Below are 22,732 nucleotides of genomic sequence, written 5' to 3'. Positions count from 1 at the left end.
ATTTGATAATTACTCTTGTGTTACAACGTTAAAAATTTAGATCAAAAAGTCATAATTTTTATCACGTGACTTATATATGGATAGATATTTATTTGATATTTATTTTTATTTTATAATTTAAGAGCTAAATTCTATATTGCTCTCTCATTCTCTATGTGTGACTTAATTTCATTAAAAAAAGATAAATAATTAAAAATTATATACTATTATTGTTATTCAATATGCTCCGTGTTAAATTTAGTACTTTTTTACATGTCCCGTGCTGAATGTAGAAGAGGAGTTTCAGGTACTGCATGACTTAATGGCATTGGACATGTTTGAATTACGTTTAACAGAGCAAACACAACATCAAATGGAGACTTATAAAAGTGAATTTTCAATTTATAGCGATTTAAATGAATCAATTAAATAGACAATAATTTATTTGACTCTAAGCATAATTATCAGAAATTTAAAAGGATAAACTAAATTGATAATAATTTATTTGACTCTAAGAGTGATCATCAGATACTTAAAAAAATTAACTAAATTGATAAAAAATTATTTAATTTTAAGAATAATTGTTAGGAACTTAAAAAAATAATTAAATTGATAAAAATTTATTTAACTCTAAAAGTAATTATTAGGAGCTTAAAAATTTTTTTTTACCTTATAACCTTATATTCACAAAAAATCTGTGTTATTTCTTCAAATAGAAAAGATAAATTTCATGTATATTTAGTATTTTCTATTTATGTATAATGTATTTATTATAATTATTGATGATGTCAATCCATATAAAATCTATATAATTAATTATTATAATAAAATCATTTCCCATTACTAGATGCTGCTTCTAAGTCCAGCTGCTCGCTTCCTCTCTTAACATCTCCACCGATATTGCCATTGCATTTCCGTCCGGCATTGTCGATCCCCCTTCATTGCAAATAGCTAAATCGCATAAAATTAGCAATAGCCAACTCACCAAGTCATGCACTTTCACTGTGCTTAGCAGCGTAGGCATAGTGCCGAGTCAATTCAGTTGTGAAGCACTAAAATAGAACTGGAGGATTATTCGCTGCAACCTCCAACAACGCCTTTTTAGAGACCTTAATCTCGAGGTTCATAGTTCTCAATTTTTTCCATTTTCATATGGACAACTTTTTCCATAGAGTTTAATATTGAGGGTAAGGGCGTTCAACTCCAAGAGTATCACGCCAGTTGAGAATCATTGATTTGATGGCTAAATTAAGGATTATAGAACTAAACTAAAATTTTGTCAGTTGAATCAAATCGAAGTGGGAGTTAAATCGAACCGATCCAAAAAATGTTGATTTGGACCTCCATATGGCAATTGATATTTCAGAAATCCGAAATCATAAATGACAAAAAAAAAGAAAAGAAAATGATGAACAAAAATTAAACGAATCCAAAATTCACAACCATAATAAATTGTCATTCTCAATTATAAAACCACAACTTAATATTGACATTTTTTTTTCTATAGCTCAAACCCTTAAAGTTCACATTGTCGCCATATATCCTTCTATTATAATTTCCGTAGAATCTCTACTATTATCACCAAACAAAATGAGTAGACAACAAAAGTCTGTAACTTGTGCTCTTCTTATTTAGCTTGTTTCTTTTTCAGATCAGAAGCTGGGCAAGTGAAGGGTATAAAATATTATTCCTTCAATAGATTAACACTGCAAGGCATTAAGCGTTTAGGGCAAAACCCAAACAGCATTATCAAAAAAATCCCTAACACCTTGTTTGATAGGTGAAAAAAGGAAAGGAAGGAAAATAACTGTAACACCCCAAAATTTTAAATTTTATTATTTTATGAGTATTTTTTGGTATTTTAATTTTATTTAAATTTTAGGAATTTTTTTGAGATTTTTCGAATTTTAAAAATCAGGTTCGATTTTTCGAAAATATAAACTTTGATGATTTTTAAAAATTAATTTAAAGACCACGTGGCAAAACTAAAAATATATTTAGAGTCTACGAATTTTTCTGAGTTTTCTAAAATTTTTTCGAAATTTTTGGACCTCGTTTTCGGTCCCAATGCAGAGTAAAAATTCAAAATTTTATATTTCGAATCGAACCGGCCAAATCGAAACGGACCGATCGAATCGGACCGGCTCCTTTTTCTTCTTTCCTTTTCTTTCGCGCGTCCCGACCTCCTCCCCTTCTCTCTCTCTCTTCTCTCTCCTCCCTCCTCCCCTTGCCGTGCCGCCACCTCCCCTGCCTCCCCACCTCGCCGGCGCGCCACCTCAGCCCTCCCCCACGGTAGGCCGCTGGAGCAGCCGAAGCGGCTTGAGCGGCAGCTCGTAGCGCGACCGTTCACCTTCCCGGCCAAAATTTGGCCGATCCGGCCACCAATTGGACCGGGTCTTGTGTCTAAACTCATCTACTCGTCGAGAGCTTTCCATAGACACCAAGAACACCGAAATCCATTGAGCGGTTTGTCCAATTTTTGCCCGGGAAGTTTTAGCCCATTTTGACTTTCGGGCTAGATTTCTCACAAACCGTGAATCCCACGAGAAAACCGAGAGTACCAGAGCGCTCCACTCGTCGAGAGCTTCGTGGCGACATAAATTTCGAATTTTTCCGACACCATTTTTTGGTGGGTCCCACGGAACGTCGCAGTATTTTTCCGAACATTAAATGAGCTTAGAAAATTCTAAAAAATTTATGTACTAACCCCCGTGTTGTGGGCTTCGTGTAGGTATCCTCAATTCGCGGAAATTCGATGATTGGCCAAGATCGCAAATTTCGAGCAGATGGACTGTTCTGGAAAAGTCTACGAATTGGACCGAGGTTTTGGCTACCCCCCCATTGTCAGACATCCCGAGCACGTTCCTGAAGTCGGAATCGGCAAAGGTAAACCCGAACCTTGCTTTTTTGTAATTTTCTAGTGCTTAAATAGGATTAAAAATCTATAAAATATTCATGGTAGCTCAGAAAATTATGATTCTTTTTGCAATAGCCTAGTAATATTGCTAAGGACCGTGGGGCAAAGTTTTAGAATTTTTAGAGCTTGTTTGGGTAGTTTTTGCAAAAATGATCAATTATAAGGACTAAATTGAAAATTTTCATATTGTGATGGATGACTGATTTGATGGGCCCAGGAGGGGCTGTGTGATGTGATTGAGTTGTGGATATATGGATTATGAATATAGAAGTGTGTTTTGAGCCATTTTGCAGGTTGGATAGGTCCTAGGTATAGGGGAGATTCTGCCGGATTTTCGGCACGACTTAGGACGTATTTGGTCTTTTGTTGATTGTATTGAGTCATTTGTGTTAAATAATTGTAATGTAATTGTCAGGTGAGTCGGGACAACCTTCTTCCTCCGCCTAGCAGCCACAGTGACCTTTGTCAAGTCTGTGAGTAAAATATTAATTTAATTGTAATTTCACTATTATTATATGTTCAAGCATGCCCATGCATCACTTATGTGCATTTATCTATGTAGATAAACTTCAGGCACGATTTATGTTGCATTCATAACTGTGAAAGTGCCATGTATGTTGTTGTGGTAATTTGGAGCAGTGTGTGTGCGTTGGCGTGCGTGTGATGTAGTGTGGACTATGGATAGGACGGGTAGTCACAGCTTGAGATCTTCGCTGGGGCCCGATCCTTCGAGGGGTAGTCACGGCTTGAGTTCTTCGCTGGGACCCCCGATTTGGTTTATTAAGCGAAAGTCCGGCTTGAGTTCTTCTCTGGCACCAGGTTGGATTTAAGAGAGATGTATAGGGGATCAGCTCCCATATATTATGATTGATATCACCGGGTGTGTGAGTGCTCCAAATTACCTTTTGATGTTATGATGTGAAAATGTTGTTGATGTTGCATTTTACTCTACAGGATGCATTAGTTTTAGATAGTTATAGAGATTATGGTTAAAATTGATATTTTACTCTCTGAGTCGAACGCTCACTCCTGTTCAAAATTTTTTCAGGCTACAGGAGGATTTTATTGTGGTTAACCTGCTTTTCTTCTTCGCAGGTTGTTATTCAATATTGGTGTAATTTTATTTACTCCTAGATTTTCCGCATGTGTTATAATTATTTAAATGATTCGGGTCTGTAATATAATTATTATGTGAACCTGTAAAATTATCATATGCATGTTTGATGGACTGGATGAGGGAGCTGAGCTCCCATTTATCTTTATGTTGATTTGAGTATGTGGAGGGTGAGCTGAGCTCCCCAAGTGATGATATATTTTGTTTACAGGTCGGGTGAGTCAAAAACTCCCCGTTGAAAGGTCCACTTTATGGCCGGACTCCATCCGGTTGTTTTCTTGATATTGGGCCCAAATGGGCCTTAGAGTTGGGTTAAGTGAATAGTTAGGCTTACTACGGGCCTCGGGGGCTTTAGGCTGGCCCAGGTCCTAGTGCCGGTCCGGCCCATAGGTTGGGTCGTGACAAATGTGGTATCAGAGCTTAGGCTCCAGATTCTTAGGGAATGTTTGTCTAAAGTGTTGGGAAGAGTCTACTAGGGGTCACATGCTGAAAATAGGGTTCACATTCGTCTTGCATTGTCATCTTTGCTTCTAGTTTCTGCTCCATATATTGTGTATAAATATGAGTCTATAGAGTTGTGTAACGTGCAGTTTGAATTTTGTGGGCTAATGCTGCTGAATTTCAGGAAAATGCGTAGAAGCAGGAGAGCTGCCACTGCACCAGAACCAGATGTGCCTGACGAGGTGTCAGCACAGGATGAGGTGCCTGCCCCGAGGAGGCGGGGTAGGAGGCCTAGAGCTGCTCAAGTAGAAGAGCAGCTGCCAACAGTTCAGGATCAGTCTTTCATGGCACAGGGTCCCATGGACCCCATGGCAGCTACTCTAGCTGGATTGCAGAGAACCATCGATATGATGGTGCAGTATATTGTCCACCCTCCACAGCAGCAGCAGTCCACCGCACCAAGAGGAGAACCTTACAAACAGATCATAAATTTCAAGAAATTGGTGCCTGGTACTTATGATGTGTCAGACGATGCATATCGGTTTTTGGATTCCTGCAGACAGGCAGGAACAGAATTGCAGTTGACTGATAGAAGACTAATAGAGTGTATACAGCATGTCATGGGGCCTATGCCTAGACAATGGATGAATGACAATGTGTTACCTCGGATGGAGGGTTTGTCGTGGACTCAGTTTGTGGAACTGTTCATCAATCGGTTTGTGCCAGAAAGCTTCAGAGATCAGAAGCAGTGGGCCTTTGAGGCCTTAAGACAGAATGGCTGTAACACCCCCGTTGCATAGCCTGGTATATTTCACTGTTCCGGTGACCGGTGTCGGTCCGGACAATTAATGAGATTAGGGCCACACTTAAGATAATTTGAAAAGCCATAAACACAAATAATTAGTAATGTTTAATTAGTTAACTATAAATAAGAAAAATAAAACATAAGAGGTTAAACGAGCCGAGAGTCACAGTGATGAGTGACCTCCTCGGGAACGACTGCGAAGTCGTTTTAAACTCAAATTTCTAACCGTAAAAAGTGACGCTGCTGTCCTTAAGACCCTTATAAACACAGTGGAAAAGAGAAAATCACGAAAAAGAACTGTTAAGCCAGTCAAATAATTAGGTCAGGGAGCCAGAAGAAATATTGGATTATTTGCAAACCGGGATAAACCGGCGAGGGGCAATTTGGTCAATTGACCCCGAGAGCTGACTCCTGACCTAACTGTCCAATAAAATCGGAGAAAAGAAAATTTCAGAATTGAGAATTAAATTAAAGAACTAATAGAAAAAAATAAATAAAAAAAAAGAAAAAGAAAAAGAAAAAGATGGAAAAGTCAAAGTTGATGACATCATGAATGATGTCATAAACAAATTAATTAAGTGAATTATTAAATTGGAATTTTTGGCCTTCTAAAAGGGATAAAGATGAAAGAAAATAAAGAAAAAAAAAACAAAAAATTCCTTTCTTCTTCTTCTCTCTTTGCCCCCCCCATTTCTTCCTCTCATCTCCATGAAAGCTTCTTCCATTTAAGCTTACTTTTAAGCTTGAATTTCTTCACCCAATCCACATAACTCCCCTAAAAACTTCATTAGACCTTGCAATCTCAACCTAGGAACAAGAAAGAAGGAGGAAAGGAAAAGAGAAAGTGAAGAATTGGCATTTAAGTTAAGGTTAGTATGTTTAACTTCTTATTTCTTCACTTAAATGCATGATTAATGGTTGAAATGAACTTAGGATTAAGGAAATGAAATAAAAATATGGGGGAAGGACAAACTGAATTTTTGGCCAGCATTGTGAAGAGTGTAATTTGCATGGCTTGATTGGCTTGGATAGGAATATGAACCTTAATGAGTTAAGTGATGTTAGTTAAAGGCATTGAAATGGTTAAATGCAAGAGTTAATGAGATTAGGGTTTCAATGCTAGGGTTTATGAACCAAAATTTGGAGAAATGCATAAATGGCATGTTTGAACTATTGTGAAATGAAATAATGGTCAATTATGACCAAATAAGTTGTGTGGGAATTGTTGGAATAAAAACCAAATTCGTAGGTCCAATGGTCATGCTGGTGGCAGCATGACCAAACCCACTTTGAAGGACCAAAACTCAAATTTTACAAGTCCAATTGATATGCCACAAATTGGGGATGAAAATAGACATAAAAGAGCACAATTTTCATTAAGGAACCATGCCCAAAAACTGGGTGAAGCAATTGACCAAAGTGAAATGAGAGCAGGCTGCCACTGCACCAAACTGACCAAATGAATAGTAACTGTTCATTTGGTCATAACTCGAGTTAGGAGGGTCAAAATGACCTGAAATTTTACCAGCAATTAGATAAGACATAGATCTAAAACTTTCATGGAGAACATCACCCCAAATTATGCCATTAACCCATTCAAATTATTGAGCAAATTTAAGTTACCAAACCTGCAACTCTGCAGAAATTTCATTGAGCAGCAATGTTTGAAGGGTTATAACTCTCTCTACAAAACTCGGATTTAGGCGATTCTTGAACCGATGGAAACATAAGACATAGTAGAACATTTCATATGAAGAAAGTTAGACCAAATTATGAACTTAACTTGATCAAATTACTGACCAAAGTTGGATCAAAATCTGCCAGAACCCAAGATACCAGTATGAATAGTGTAGTGAATAGTAGCCCGAAACACAAAAACTTTGAGAATGTCGAATTTAACGCAATAGAGCTAGTTAAAGTGAAGTTAAATTTTATTTTTGGACTTATGTTAAGTTATGGTACTGAAACACTATGAAATTGTGTGTTTCAGCTGAAAAAGACTTGGAAACTCGGAGAGACTGAGTCAAGGCCTAGATGCGACTCTAGTCAGGTTTGTGCACAATAAATTTATGTAATTGTTTTCCAATTGAAAATTTGAGTTGCTATACTTTATAAAATCGCTGTGTTATTTATGAATTGTGTTGCCACTTTGTGAATACAAAAATGACTTTGAAAATTGTTTGGGATCTCTCATAAATTATTGAAAATAATTGTTTTAAATTGATTTTGGATTCACACTTAGCATGACAGTATCACATTTCCTCCTTCATTTATGGGGTTGAGATCGTTTATTTTCCTCCCTCTCTAGTTTGCCAGTTGAGGTTGTAGATCGGATGAGTACTCATTAGCTAGCTAGCCACCTCTCTCATTGATTTCGATTAATGGGGTTGTAGATTGCTTTGTCGTGGTATACAACGCGGCATTGATCGGAAATTTTGTGTCATGGCTTAAGTTGTGTATGATTTTGGCAACACTGTGTTTATGAGATTGTTTGACTAAACTGTGTTTAATATATTATTTGACAAAAGGAGTTGTTATGAGCTTTGATATTTGTGAAATGTGATTGTGAAGTATTCAAATTATGTTTCAACAAGAAATGATTTATGTATCGCATTTTAAATTTTTATTGTGCACCATTGAGTATGTTTATACTCAGTGATAGTTTAATTTACTGTCGCAGATAAGAGCAAGGAGAAAGCAGCAAAGTGAGCTGCGGGATTGACAAGAACTTCTTGATCCCTTTTGTACGGGTATTGTTTTATACCCTTATGGTTATTTTGATGTAAATACTGTAATGTCATAAGTATCAATGTAAATTGAGCAGTTGTAAATAAATTGTAATAATATTATTTTGGGTTGCTTCTGTAAATTTAATATTTGTAAATATGAATTTTCTGCTTTATGCCTTGTTAATGAAGTATTAAAAATTTTGTGTGATGACCAAATTTGATTAAATTGTGGAAATTGCTTTGAAGTGATTTGAATTGGGTTGATTTGAGTTTTATTGAAGATTGAGAGTTGTGAAAAACTTTTGGAAGTGCTTTTTACAGGTCTTTGAAGAACTGGTTTCTCAAAATATAGAGGGAACTCTGTCAAAATTTTTATAAAATTTGCGGCAAAATTAAAATGGACAAAAATTTTTACTAGTATTTAAACTTGAATAAATGGTTTTTAATTCCCACTAAAATGCTCACCACTTCCAAAATGTAAGAAAATTGTTTTAAAATCCCTTGTAGAGTATTTAATGAGTTATCGGTAGGTGAAGTTCGGTAGTTCATTAAGTATTCTACGGGATCATGTTATGCCTTACGGAGGGGTAAGGTGTGACATGTTTTAGTGGTATCAGAGCATGGTTTTTCAATAAATTTTGACTATGTGTATGAACATTTTATTGATAAGTACAACTGCTCAAGTGTCTTTAATTGATACATATGACATATTTACATCATGAATATGCACTAATGGAGGCCAACCTCCTTGTGTTTGATCTCAGGAAGTAGAAAATTTGAGAAAACGGAATGGAAGGAGGAGATCATTCCGAAGAACAATCTGTTGAGGCTGAGGTTCAAGAGGAAGCCCGACACTCGAGCGTGAGTGGGTCGACCACTCCGGCTCTGCTCGGCACCACAGTTTCCTGCTCAATTTATGCAGCAGATGGCTGCCTTCTTCCAGCAAATGGTGGGTAATGTGCCACCCCAAGCTCAGATGCCAATACCTGTAGCCCAATCATAGCCCTCAGCTCGGCAGTATGAAAAATTGATGAAATTTGGGGCCACTGAGTTTAAAGGCACTGTGGATCCACTGGAGGCAGAACAGTGGATGGAAAGAATGGAATGAGTTTTCAGAAAGCTGCAATGTACGGAAGAGCTGAAGTTTGAATATTCTGTTTCCTTGTTGCAAGGGGATGCGTTTGAATAGTGGAAGACCATCCCCCACAGCCTGGTTGAGCCACCTGTGCTGACATGGACAGACTTTTTGAGGGAGTTCCGACAGAAATGGGTTCCCAATGTATATGTGGACATGAAGTTGCAAGAATTCTTGAGTTTAAAACAAGGGAACCGAACTGTAGCAGAATATGAGAGATATTTCTCAAGGCTAAGCCACTATGCTGGAAGCTTAGTCTCCACCCCCAGAGACAGATGCAAGAGGTTTAAGTTTGGGCTAAGGCAGAGTCTGAGAATGCAAGTTGTGGGTTTCAGACATCAGAATTTTGCTGAATTGATCTCACAAGCCTTGGAATTAGAAAGGATAGAATCCGAAGGGGCAGTGAAGAAGGGTTCACAAGAGAAAGAGAAAACTGAAAAGACTACTGAACAAGCATCCGAAGTGGTTCGGGAAGAGGAAGCAGCTTTGGGGATCTAGCTCAGAGAGACAGAGGCAGATTTTCTGCCCAAAGACCACCTCGGTCTGGTCAGCCGACCCAACAAGCTTCTCGAGGATCTCTATCGGTCCGGCAGTGTGAAACGTGTGGTAGAACTTATGGTGGGGTTTGTTTTAAGGCTACTGGTGCATGTTTTAACTGTGGAGGAAGCGGACATTTTGCTAAGGATTCCACTAGTCCGCGCCGGTCTGGATCTTTTGCCACATCTGAAGGATCAACCCAAGTCTCTGCACCTGCAGGGTCACGATCACCGCTAGAGGTAGAGGCAGAGGTAGGGGTCCTGGTAACACCCCTGGAAGTCAGAGCACTGTTAACCAGCCAGCATCCAGTGGCACACTAGTCAGAGTGTATACCATGCGTCAGAGGGAAGAGGCTGAAACATCAGATGTTGTAGCTGGTATTTTCTCCATCCTTGACCAAGATGTATATGTGTTATTTGATCCTGGCTCCACACATTCGTATGTTAGTGCTAGTGTGATGTGTCCTACTGCTATTCAGTGTGTACCAATGGACTATGATGTGCTAGTAACTAGTCCATTAGGCCAGGAGGTCAGGGTAAATAGGCTATATAGAGATTGTCCTTTGGTGATCCAAGGACACACTTTTCTGTCTGACTTAATTAAAATGCCCTTCAGAGATTATGACATTATCTTGGGCATGGATTGGTTAGCCAGGCATCACGCCATGATTGACTGTAGACTGAAGACAGTCACTTTTGGCCTTCCTCAGTATGGCGATGTAGTAATACATGGGGAAAGACAGTTATTGCCTTCAAACATTATTTCAGCTGCACTGGCCAGGAAAATGATTAGAAAAGGGTGTGAGGCGTACTTGGCACATGTGATAGACACCCAAGTGGGGAGTCCAACATTGGAGGACATTCCTACTGTATGTGACTTTCCGGATGTATTTCCTGAAGAATTGCCAGGATTACCTCCAGAAAGAGAAGTGCAGTTTGAAATTAATGTTATGCCTGGTGTGGACCCAGTCTCCATAACACCATACAGAATGGCACCAGCAGAACTAAAAGAATTGAAAGTGCAGTTGCAAGAGTTGCTTGATAAGGGCTTTATCCGCCCTAGTGTGTCACCTTGGGGAGCGCCAGTGTTGTTTGTAAAGAAGAAAGATGGCACTCTCCGTTTGTGTATTGATTATCGGCAGTTGAATAAGGTGACAATAAAGAACAGATACCCATTACCCCGTATTGACGACTTGTTTGATCAGTTGAGAGGTGCAGCTGTGTTCTCCAAAATTGACCTGAGATCAGATTATTATCAGCTGAAAGTACAAGAGCAGAGTATTTCTAAAACTGCTTTCAGAACCCGCTATGGCCATTATGAGTTCTTAGTCATGCCATTCGGGTTAACTAATGCTCCGGCTGCTTTTATGGATCTGATGAACACTATCTTCAGACCATACCTCGATCAGTTTGTTGTGATATTTATCTATGATATATTGGTTTATTCGAGGAATGCAGAAGAGCATGATAGACATCTGCAGATTGTACTGCAGACTTTGAGGGAGAAACAGCTATATGCCAAATTGTCGAAGTGTGAATTTTGGCTGAAGGAAATATCTTTCTTGGGGCATGTAGTATCAGAAGAGGGCATTAAGGTAGATCCAAGTAAGATTGAAGCTGTCCTTAATTGGAAACCACCCAGAAATGTTACAGAAATTCCCAGTTTTCTGGGGTTAGCTGGATACTACCGTCGATTTGTGAAGGGATTCTCCATGTTGGCATCTCCATTGACTAAGCTACTTAGAAAGGATGTGAAATTTCAGTGGACGGACAAATGCCAGCAAAGTTTTGATGAATTGAAAAGATGTTTGACAGAGGCTCCAGTCCTGACTTTACCCACACCGGGTAAAGAATATACGATTCTGATGCTTCTCACAACGGGTTAGGTTGTGTGTTGATGCAAGATCGAAATGTCATTGCCTATGCATCACGCTAGCTAAAACCGCATGAGAGGAATTATCCGACACATGATTTGGAGCTTGCAACCATTGTGTTTGCTCTTAAGATCTGGAGACATTATTTGTATGGGGAGAAATGTTACATCTACACAGATCATAAGAGTTTGAAGTATTTGGGCACCCAGAAAGAGTTGAATTTGAGACAGAGGAGATGGTTAGAATTGATAAAAGACTATGATTGTCTGATAGACTATCAGCCAGGGAAAGCTAATGTTGTGGCTGATGCCCTAAGTCGCAAGACTATTGCAAGTCTACAAGTTACTCCTTTGTCTTTGATACATGGGTTGAGATCATTACATGCCAGTTTAGAGATTAATGATGAGGAGCAGACAGCAGTTGCATGGCATGTACAGCCAGTGTTGATTGATCAGATTAGAATGGCTGCTCAGAATGATAAGAAGTATCAGAAGCTGATGGAAGAAGTCCAGCAGAGTAAGAAACCAGAGTTCTCAATCAGAGATGATGGTTTACTGTTACACCAAGGCAGAATTTGTGTTCCTAATGATGTTGAATTGAGGCATATCATTTTGAAGGAAGCACATGAGTCTCCTTTTGCTATGCACCCTGGTGGTACAAAAATGTATAGAGGGCTAAAGGAGCATTACTGGTGGATGGGTATGAAGAGAGATGTGGCAGAGTTTGTGTCAAAATGCCTAACTTGTCAGCAAGTAAAGGCAGAGCATCAAGTATCAACTGGGTTGTTACATCCACTACCAGTGCCAGAATGGAAATGGGAAAGAATAACAATGGATTTTGTGATGGGACTTCCGAGAACACAGAAGAGTCATGATGCAATATGGGTCATTGTCGACAGACTAACTAAGTCTGCTCATTTTCTGCCAGTTCGGATGGACTACAGTTTAGAAAGATTGGCCAAGTTATACATCGATGAGATTGTGAGACTGCATGGAGTGCCAGTATCCATTGTATCAGACAGAGATCTTAGGTTCACTTCTAGATTCTGGGGTAGTCTTCAGAGAGCCCTAGGAACTAGATTGAACTTCATCGCATTCCACCCACGCATGCATGGCCACCGAGAGGGTAATTCAGATCTTGGAGGACATGCTACGGGCTTGTGTGATTGAGTTTGAGGGCAGTTGGGATACACACTTGCCTTTGATTGAGTTTGCTTACAACAACAGCTACCAATCAAGCATTGGGATGCCTCCATATGAAGCTTTGTATGGCAGAAAATGTAGAACCCCATTGTGTTGGGATGACGTGGGTGAAAGAAAAATGATTGGACCCCAAATAGTTCAACAGACTGAAGAGAAAATCAGGGTGATCAGAGATCGACTTAAATCTGCATCAGACCGTTAGAAGTCCTATATTGATTTGAAAAGAAGGGATATTGAGTATGCAGTGGGTGAGAAAGTTTTTCTCAAGGTTTCTCCTTGGAAGAGGATTATGAGATTTGGCAGAAAGGGGAAACTAAGTCCTCGTTTTATCGGGCCATATGAGGTTCTGGAAAGAGTGGGTCCTTTGGCATATCGGTTGGCACTACCTCCAAAGTTGGAGAAGATACATAATGTCTTCCATGTGTCTATGTTGAGGAGGTACCGATCAGACCCATCTCATGTACTACCAATAGAAGAAATAGAAGTGAATCTAGACCTCACATATGAAGAAGAACCCATAAAGATTCTGGCTTATGAGGTGAAGCAGCTACGGAATAAGCAGATACCGTTGGTAAAAGTGCTGTGGAACCATCATTCGGGCTAAGAAGCTACTTGGGAACGAGAAGAGGACATGAGGAGACAACACCCACAGCTGTTCAGAGATTGATACCAGGTAAAAATTTCGAGACGAAATTTATTTAAGGGGGGGAGAATTGTAACACCCCCGTTGCATAGCCTGGTATATTTCACTGTTCCGGTGACCGGTGTCGATCCGGACAATTAATGGGATTAGGGCTACACTTAAGACAATTTGAAAAGCCATAAACACAAATAATTAGTAATGTTTAATTAGTTAACTATAAATAAGAAAAATAGAACATAAGAGGTTAAACGAGCCGAGAGTCACAGTGATGAGTGACCTCCTCGGGAACGACTACGAAGTCATTTTAAACTCAAATTTCGAACCGTAAAAAGTGACGTTGCGGTCCTTAAGACCCTTATAAACACAATGGAAAAGAGAAAATCACGAAAAAGAACTATTAAGCCAGTCAAATAATTAGGTCAGGGAGCCGGAAGAAATATTGGATTATTTGCAAACCGGGATGAACCGGCGAGGGGCAATTTGGTCAATTGACCCCGAGAGTTGACTCCTGACCTAACTGTCTAATAAAATCGGAGAAAAGAAAATTTTAAAATCGAAAATTAAATTAAAGAACTAATAGAAAAAAACAAATAAAAAAAAAAGAAAAGAAAAAGATGGAAAAGTCAAAGTTGATGACATCATGAATGATGTCATAAACAAATTAATTAAGTGAATTATTAAATTGGAATTTTTGGTCTTCTAAAAGGGATAAAGATGAAAGAAAATAAAGAAAAAAAAAAAGAAAAAATTCCTTTCTTCTTCTTCTCTCTTTGCCGCCCCATTTCTTCCTCTCATCTCCATGAAAGCTTCTTCCATTTAAGCTTACTTTTAAGCTTGAATTTCTTCACCCAATCCACATAACTCCCCTAAAAACTTCATTAGACCTTGCAATCTCAACCTAGGAACAAGAAAGAAGGAGGAAAGGAAAAGAGAAAGTGAAGAATTGGCATTTAAGTTAAGGTTAGTATGTTAAACTTCTTATTTCTTCACTTAAATGCATGATTAATGGTTGAAATGAACTTAGGATTAAGGAACTGAAATAAAAATATGGGGGAAGGACAAACTGAATTTTTGGCCAGCATTGTAAAGAGTGTAATTTGCATGGCTTGATTGGCTTGGATAGGAATATGAACCTTAATGAGTTAAGTGATGTTAGTTAAAGGCATTGAAATGGTTAAATGCAAGAGTTAATGAGATTAGGGTTTCAATGCTAGGGTTTATGAACCAAAATTTGGAGAAATGCATAAATGGCATGTTTGAACTATTGTGAAATGAAATAATGGTCAATTATGACCAAATAAGTTGTGTGGGAATTGTTGGAATAAAAACCAAATTCGTAGGTCCAATGGTCATGCTGGTGGCAGCATGACCAAACCCACTTTGAAGGACCAAAACTCAAATTTTACAAGTCCAATTGATATGCCACAAATTGGGGATGAAAATAGACATAAAAGAGCACAATTTTCATTAAGGAACCATGCCCAAAAACTGACCAAAACTGGGTGAAACAATTGACCAAAGTGAAATGAGAGCAAGCTGCCATCGCATTAAATCGACCAAATGAACAAGAATCGCTCATTTGGTCATAACTCGAGTTAGGAGGGTCAAAATGACCTGAATTTTACCAACAATTAGATAAGATATAGATCTAAAACTTTCATGAAGAACATCACCCCAAATTATGCTATTAACCCATTCAAATTATTGAGCAAAGTTAAGTTACCAAACCTGCAACTCTGCAGAAATTTCATTAAGCAGCAATGTTTGAAGCGTTATAACTCTCTCTACAAAACTCGGATTTAGGCGATTCTTGAACCGATGGAAACATAAGACATAGTAGAACATTTCATATGAAGAAAGTTAGACCAAATTATGAATTAACTTGATCAAATTACTGATCAAAGTTGGATCAAAATCTGCCAGAACCCAAGATACCAGTATGAATAGTGTAGTGAATAGTAACCCGAAACACAAAAACTTTGAGAACGTCGAATTTAACGCAATAGAGCTAGTTAAAGTGAAGTTAAATTTTATTTTTGGACTTATGTTAAGTTATGGTACTGAAACACTATAAAATTGTGTGTTTCAGCTGAAAAAGACTTGGAAACTCGGAGAGACTGAGTCAAGGCCTAGAGGCGACTCTAGTCAGGTTTGTGCACAATAAATTTATGTAATTGTTTTCCAATTGAAAATTTGAGTTGCTATACTTTATGAACTCGCTGTGTTATTTATGAATTGTGTTGCCACTTTGTGAATACAAAAATGACTTTGAAAATTGTTTGGGATCTCTCATAAATTATTGAAAATAATTGTTTTAAATTGATTTTGGATTCACACTTAGCATGACAGTATCACATTTCCTCCTTCATTTATGGGGTTGAGATCGTTTATTTTCCTCCCTCTCTAGTTTGCCAGTTGAGGTTGTAGATCGGATGAGTACTCATTAGCTAGCTAGCCACCTCCCTCATTGATTTCGATTAATGGGGTTGTAGATTGCTTTGTCGTGGTGTACAACGAGGCATTGATCGAAAATTTTGTGTCATGACTTAAGTTGTGTATGATTTTGGCAACAATGTGTTTATGAGATTGTTTGACTAAACTTTGTTTAATATATTATTTGACAAAATGAGTTGTTATGAGCTTTGATATTTGTGAAATGTGATTGTGAAGTATTCAAATTATGTTTCAACAAGAAATGATTTATGTATCGCATTTTAAATTTTTATTGTGCACCACTGAGTATGTTTATACTCAGCGATAGTTTAATTTACTGTCGCAGATAAGAGCAAGGAGAAAGCAGCAGAGTGAGCTGCGGGATTGACAAGAACTTCTTGATCCCTTTTATACGGGTATTGTTTTATACCCTTATGGTTATTTTGATGTAAATACTGTAATGTCATAAGTATCAATGTAAATTGAGCAGTTGTAAATAAATTGTAATAATATTATTTTGGGTTGCTTCTGTAAATTTAATATTTGTAAATATGAATTTTCTGCTTTATGCCTTGTTAATGAAGTATTAAAAATTTTGTGTGATGACCAAATTTGATTAAATTGTGGAAATTGCTTTGAAGTGATTTGAATTGAGTTGATTTGAGTTTTATTGGAGATTGGGAGTTGTGGAAAACTTTTGGAAGTGCTTTTTACAGGTCTTTGAAGAACTGGTTTCTCAAAATACAGAGAGAACTCTGTCAAAATTTTTATAAAATTTGCGGCAAAATTAAAATGGACAAAATTTTTTACTAGTATTTAAACTTGAATAAATGATTTTTAATTCCCACTAAAATGCTCACCACTTCCAAAATGTAAGAAAATTGTTTTAAAATCCCTTGTAGAGTACTTAATGAGTTATCGGTAGGTGAAGTTCGGTAGTTCATTAAGTATTCTACGGGATCATGTTATGCTTTACGGAGGGGTAAGGTGTGACAATGGCAGGTCTTGTAACACCCCCGTTGCATAGCCTGGTAGATTTTACTGTTCCGGTGACCGGTGTCGGTCCGGACAATTAATGGGATTAGGGCCACACTTAAGACAACATGAGAAGCCATAAACACAAATAATTAGTAATGTTTAATTAGTTAACTATAAATAAGAAAAACAGAACATAAGAGGTTAAACGAGCCGAGAGTCACAGCGATGAGTGACCTCCTCGGGAACGACTGCGAAGTCGTTTTAAACTCAAATTTCGAACCGTAAAAAGTGACGCTGCGGTCCTTAGGACCCTTATGGACACAGTGGAAAAGAGAAAATCACGAAAAAGAACTGTTAAGTCAGTCAAATAATTAGGTCAGGAAGCCGGAAGAAATATTGGATTATTTACAAACCGGGATGAACCGGCGAGGGGCAATTTGGTCAATTGACCCCGGGAGCTGACTCCTGACCTAACTGTCAAATAAAATTGGAGAAAAGAAAATTTTGGAATCGAGAATTAAATTAAAGAACTAATAGAAAAAAAAAAAGAAAAAAAAAAGAAGAAGATAGAAAAGTTAAAGATGATGACATCATGAATGATGTCAATAAGAAATTAATTAAGTTATTTATTAAATGGGATTTTGTCGTCTTCCATCAACTAAAATAAATTAAGAAAAGAAAAAAAATTAACAAAAAGTCATCTTCATCTTCTCAAAAACGTCACTCTCTTCTCTCCCTCACAAAACCACCATGAAAGCTCATTTTTGAGCTTGAAAAACTAAAATCCAACCATACAAAATTGTCCTACCATAAGTAGACCTTGTTTGGGCAACTAAGAAAGAAGATTCAAGGAAAAGAAAGAAGAAAAATTTGAAGAAAAGGAGGAAGAAAATTCTGCTCAAGGTATAGTACTATAAACTTCAATTTTTATTGTTTAATTAGTGTTAGTGTGGCATCAAGAGCTTGTAAATAAACTTGAAATGAAATAAAATCATGGGAGAAGGACTAAACTGAAATTTTGGCTTGGTTGATGGGAGTATGATTGGTATGGTTTGATGTGTTTAAAGGGAATTAAAGATGTTAATAAACTTACATTAGTATGGTGTTAAGATGGAAATGCACCAATTGTGATTGAATGAGTGAGTTAGGGTTTGAATATTAGGGTTTGTGAACCAAAAATTTGGAGAAATGCATAAATGATATTTTTGACCAATTGTGGACTGAAAAATGGTCAATAATGACCAAATGAATTGTGTGGGAATGGTGGAAAATTTAGCTAAATTCGTAGGTCAATGGTCATGCTGCTGGCAGCATGACCAAACTTACTTTGAAGGACCAAAACTCAAATTTTACAAGCCTAGTGGATATGCCACCAATTGGAGATGAAAATAGACATAAAAGAGCACAACTTTCATTAAGGAACCATGACCAAAAACTGACTAAAACTTGGTGAAACAATTGACCAAAGTGAGTTGATAGCAGGCTGCCCTGCACCAAACTGACCAAATGAACAGTAACTGTTCATTTGGTCATAACTCGAGCTAGGTAGGTCAAATTGACCTGAAATTTTACCAGCAATTAGATATGATATAGACCTAAAACTTTCATGAAGAACACCAACCCAAATTAGGCCATTAACTCATTCAAATCATTGAGCAAAGTTAAAATTTCTGTACTGAAATTCTGCAGATTTTTAGTTGAGCAGCAATGTTTGGATAGCTATAACTCTCTCTAGAAAACTCGGATTTAGGCGATTCTTGAACCGATGGAAACCTAAGACATAGTACAACATTTCATATGAAGAAAGTGAGACCAAATTATGAACTTAACTTGATCAAATTATTAACCAAAGTTGGACCAAAAATCTGCTAGCACCAAAATCTCAGTATGAACAGTACACGTGAACAGTAAACTTATTTTGGCCATAACTTGAGCTACAAAACTCCGATTGGGGTGATCCAAAAATGAGAATACACTTAAGACAATAAGGAACATTTTCTATGAAGGAAGTTTTGTCAAATTCCAACAGTAGATCGACCAATGAAACAGTGCAACTTCGGAGAACCAAAACCGAAAATTGGCAATTTTGCCAAAATGACCTAAGCTTTAAACAAATGACCAAAACCAACAAGTTTGGTGACCAAAATGTGGTATGTGGGTGAAGTTGGAGTTCCCATACCTATTAAGCCTTAGAAAGTCAATAATTTGACTTGAATAGTGCAGTGAATAGTAACCCGAAACACAAAATTTCGAGAACGTCGAATTTAACACGTTAGAGTTAGGTAAATGTGAAGCTAAGTTTATTTTGAATTTATTTTAAGTTCAAGTACTGAAACATTGGAAAATTGTGTGTTTCAGTTGAAAAGAATATCGGGAAGGAACCCGAGGAACCGAGTCGAGGCTAAAGGACAACTCGTTTGAGGTTTGTGCACAATATTACTATGCTTTAAAAAAAAAATTCATTGATTAAATGAATGAAATATGCATTTTATTAGTTGCTTTGAATTGTTGAAAGTATTGTGACCTTATGATGTTTTGATTCAAATTGTGAAATTTATTGTGTATATTTGAAATGACAATGTTTAGCAAATTGTTAAGATAAGTTTTGAAACCACAGTATCATGACCATATATTTGAACACCTCACTAGCACGACTAGTGGGGGTAATTAGTTTCGAATTTTGATTCCTTCTCTGGAGAAGTGTTGAGGTGTGCCAGTAGAAGAGGATGTGAATGGATATCCATATATTTGAGCTAGCTAGCCTTGTGATATGATTTCTCTTTAGCCTCTGGCTATCGAGATTCATGTGATTTCTCTTAGCCTCTGGCTATTGAGATTCTATTTGTTTCGAATGGCATGATTTAACTGTGGGTTTTATGAAATGTGTTTTGATACTTTGAAATAAACTTGGTTTACATGTAAAATCTTACAATGCATAATTGTATTAAATTTTCATGTTTAGCCAAATTTTTGAATGTATGTGCTTTAAGTTTTGCATAAAGATTATTTTAGTATATTGTGCACCACTGAGTCTTAGTACTCAACGATAGCTTTTATTCTTTGTCAGAATCTGAGATTAGAGGAGCAGCGATGATTTCTTGAGGTGTGTGAAGTCATCAGCTTGAAGTCTTTGGGTATAATTTATACCCTAACTGTAAATATTTCTTTTGATGTATATATTGCACATAAATGTATGGACATGTACATGGGTCTTGAGCAGTTTGTACAAAGTTTGTATAAAAGTTGTAATAAATTTTAATTTGGACTTTTTGAATGTAAATTTTTGTATGATGAATATATAAATTGTTTATCTTGAATGGAATATGAATAAATGATATTGATGGACAGTATTTTGAGAATTTTTGAACTTGTGAATTTTGAGAAATTGGTTGAGATTGAGTATAAATTTGAAGCAGTGGTTAGATAATTATTGGAAGTGCTTTTATTTCAGGTATTTGAAGAATGGTTTTCTCAAAATACAGAGGAAACTCTGTCAAAATTTTTATAAAATTTGCGGAAAACCAAAATGGCCAAAAATATTAATTAGTTTTAATTTCAACATAAATGTTTTAAACATTTATTAGAAATGCTCACCACTTATCAAAAATAGGAAAATTGTTTTAAAATCCCTTGTAGGGTACTTAATGAGTTATCGGTAGGTGAAGTGCGGTAGTTCATTAGGTATTCTACGGGATCATGTGATGCCTTACAGAGGGGTAAGGTGTGACAGGTCTGTAGATGAATATGCTACAAAATTTCTGGAACTGAGCAGGTATGCCCCTACCGCAGTAGCTACAGAAACTATGAAGGTGAAGAGATTCCTAAAGGGGCTTGACAGGAGGTATGCAAACCTGGCCATGATGTCGGATCAGTCTTTTGATGTGGTGGTTGATCGAGCCAGACAGATAGAGATTAGCTATGCTGTGGATGACAGCGGAAGAGCAAAGAAAAACAGAGCAGAGGGTTCTACTGGTGTTCCCCAAATGGGTACTCTGCATGGTGGTGGCGAGTAATTACAGGAAAAAGTAGGAATAAGAAGAGTGGTTTTAGACACAAACCTCGAGGTTCGGACCGTGATCAGATCGGATCCAGCGGTGATCACAGGATTACAGTGCAGCCTGGGTGCAGTTCAGATCCTCCTTGGCACCTTGTGCACAGTGTGGAAGAGGACATTCAGGACCTTGTATGATGGGTTCAGGAGTATGCTTCAGGTGTGGCCAACCAGGTCACTTTGCTAGGGAATGCCCCGTGTTCAGTGAGCCACAGATGGGGTCACAAGGTTCTGTTGCAAATGTTCCTCGTCAGATGTATCCGGGTGCTTCCAGCATGGCAAGCAGTAAGTTCAGTGGCCAACTGGGCCGAGGACAAGGGGGACGTGGATTTGGAGGCAGATAAGGAGGTAGAAGTCAGTAGCAGGGTTCTGCCACTCAAGGTAGGGGTCAAGCTCTGGTTTTCACCCAATACCATCAGGATGCTCAGGCTTCAAATGCAGTTGTGGCAGGTATTCTTCTGGTTTGTTCCTATGAGGCTCGTGTTTTAATAGATTCGGGTGCTATGCACTCATTTGTCTCCCATGTTTGCCATGAGGTTGGGTAGAAACCCTACAACCTTAGAATGTCCTTTGTCGGTAGCTACCCCACTTAGTGACAACATAGATGTAGATATGGTTTTTCCGGGTAGCCCAGTAGTAGTGGATGAAAAGATCCTCTCAGCAGACTTGGTTCCTTTACCAGTGATGGATTTCGATGTAATCTTAGGGATGGATTGGTTGGCAACTCATTATGCCACTTTAGACTGCAGGAACAAAAAGGTGCATTTTCACATACCTGGTATGGAAGAGTTTAGCTTTGATGGTGACAGGAGTATGGCTCCATATAACTTGGTGTCAGTGATTAGTGCTAGAAAAATGTTGAGGAGTGGATGCCAAGGGTATTTGGTATTGGTGAGAGATACCTCTGTAGAAGGTGTCAACATGAAAAATGTTCCTGTTGTCAGAGAATTCTTCCCTGAAGAGCTTACAGGGTTGCCACCAGAAAGGGGAATAGAGTTCTGCATTGATGTTGTTCCGGGTACAAACCCCATATGAATGCCACCTTACAGGATGGCCCCAGCAGAATTGAAAGAGTTAAAGGAGCAACTACAGGAGCTGTTGGATAAAGGTTTCATACGTCCGAGCACTTCACCCTGGGGTGCTCCTGTTCTATTTGTGAGAAAGAAGGATGGGTCATTGAGGTTGTGTATTGACTATAGACAGCTGAACAAGGTGACTGTGAAGAACAAGTATCCACTTCCTCGGATCGACGATCTGTTTGATAAGCTCCAAGGGGCTAGATTCTTTTCCAAGATAGACCTGCGATCAGGCTACCATCAGTTGAGAATCAGGAATAAGGATGTGTCCAAAACGGCATTCAGGACAAGATATGGTCATTAAGAGTTCTTGATGATGTCTTTTGGACTCACTAATGCACCAGCAGCCTTCATGGACTTGATGAATAGGGTGTTCAAGCCATTTTTGGACCGCTTTGTCATCGTATTCATAGATGACATTTTGGTATACTCTCGGACCGAGGAGGAACACGTGTGGCACTTGAGAATGGTGTTGCAGACTTTGAGGGAGCACCAGCTATATGCCAAATTTTCAAAATGTGAATTTTGGCTAGAAAGCATCTCATTCTTGGGACATGTGGTTTCTAGTGACGGCATTCAATTGGATCCCAAGAAAATTGAAGCTGTAACTGATTGGCTTAGGCCTACAACAGTCACTGAGGTGCGAAGTTTTTTGGGTCTAGCTGGCTACTATAGGCGTTTTGTGTAAGATTTTTCCAGGATAGCGACTCCCTTAACTAAGTTAACTCGGAAGAATGTTCCATTCATTTGGACAGATAACTGTGAGAAGAGCTTCCAGAAGCTTAAGGAGTGTCTAACTACCGCCCCTGTGTTGACACT

The sequence above is a fragment of the Hevea brasiliensis genome, chromosome 16 (assembly GCF_030052815.1).
Source record: "Hevea brasiliensis isolate MT/VB/25A 57/8 chromosome 16, ASM3005281v1, whole genome shotgun sequence".
NCBI classification, from domain to species: Eukaryota; Viridiplantae; Streptophyta; class Magnoliopsida; order Malpighiales; family Euphorbiaceae; genus Hevea; species Hevea brasiliensis.
The sequence above is the reverse complement of the archived record's forward strand: the minus strand, read 5'-3'. Positions refer to the sequence as shown.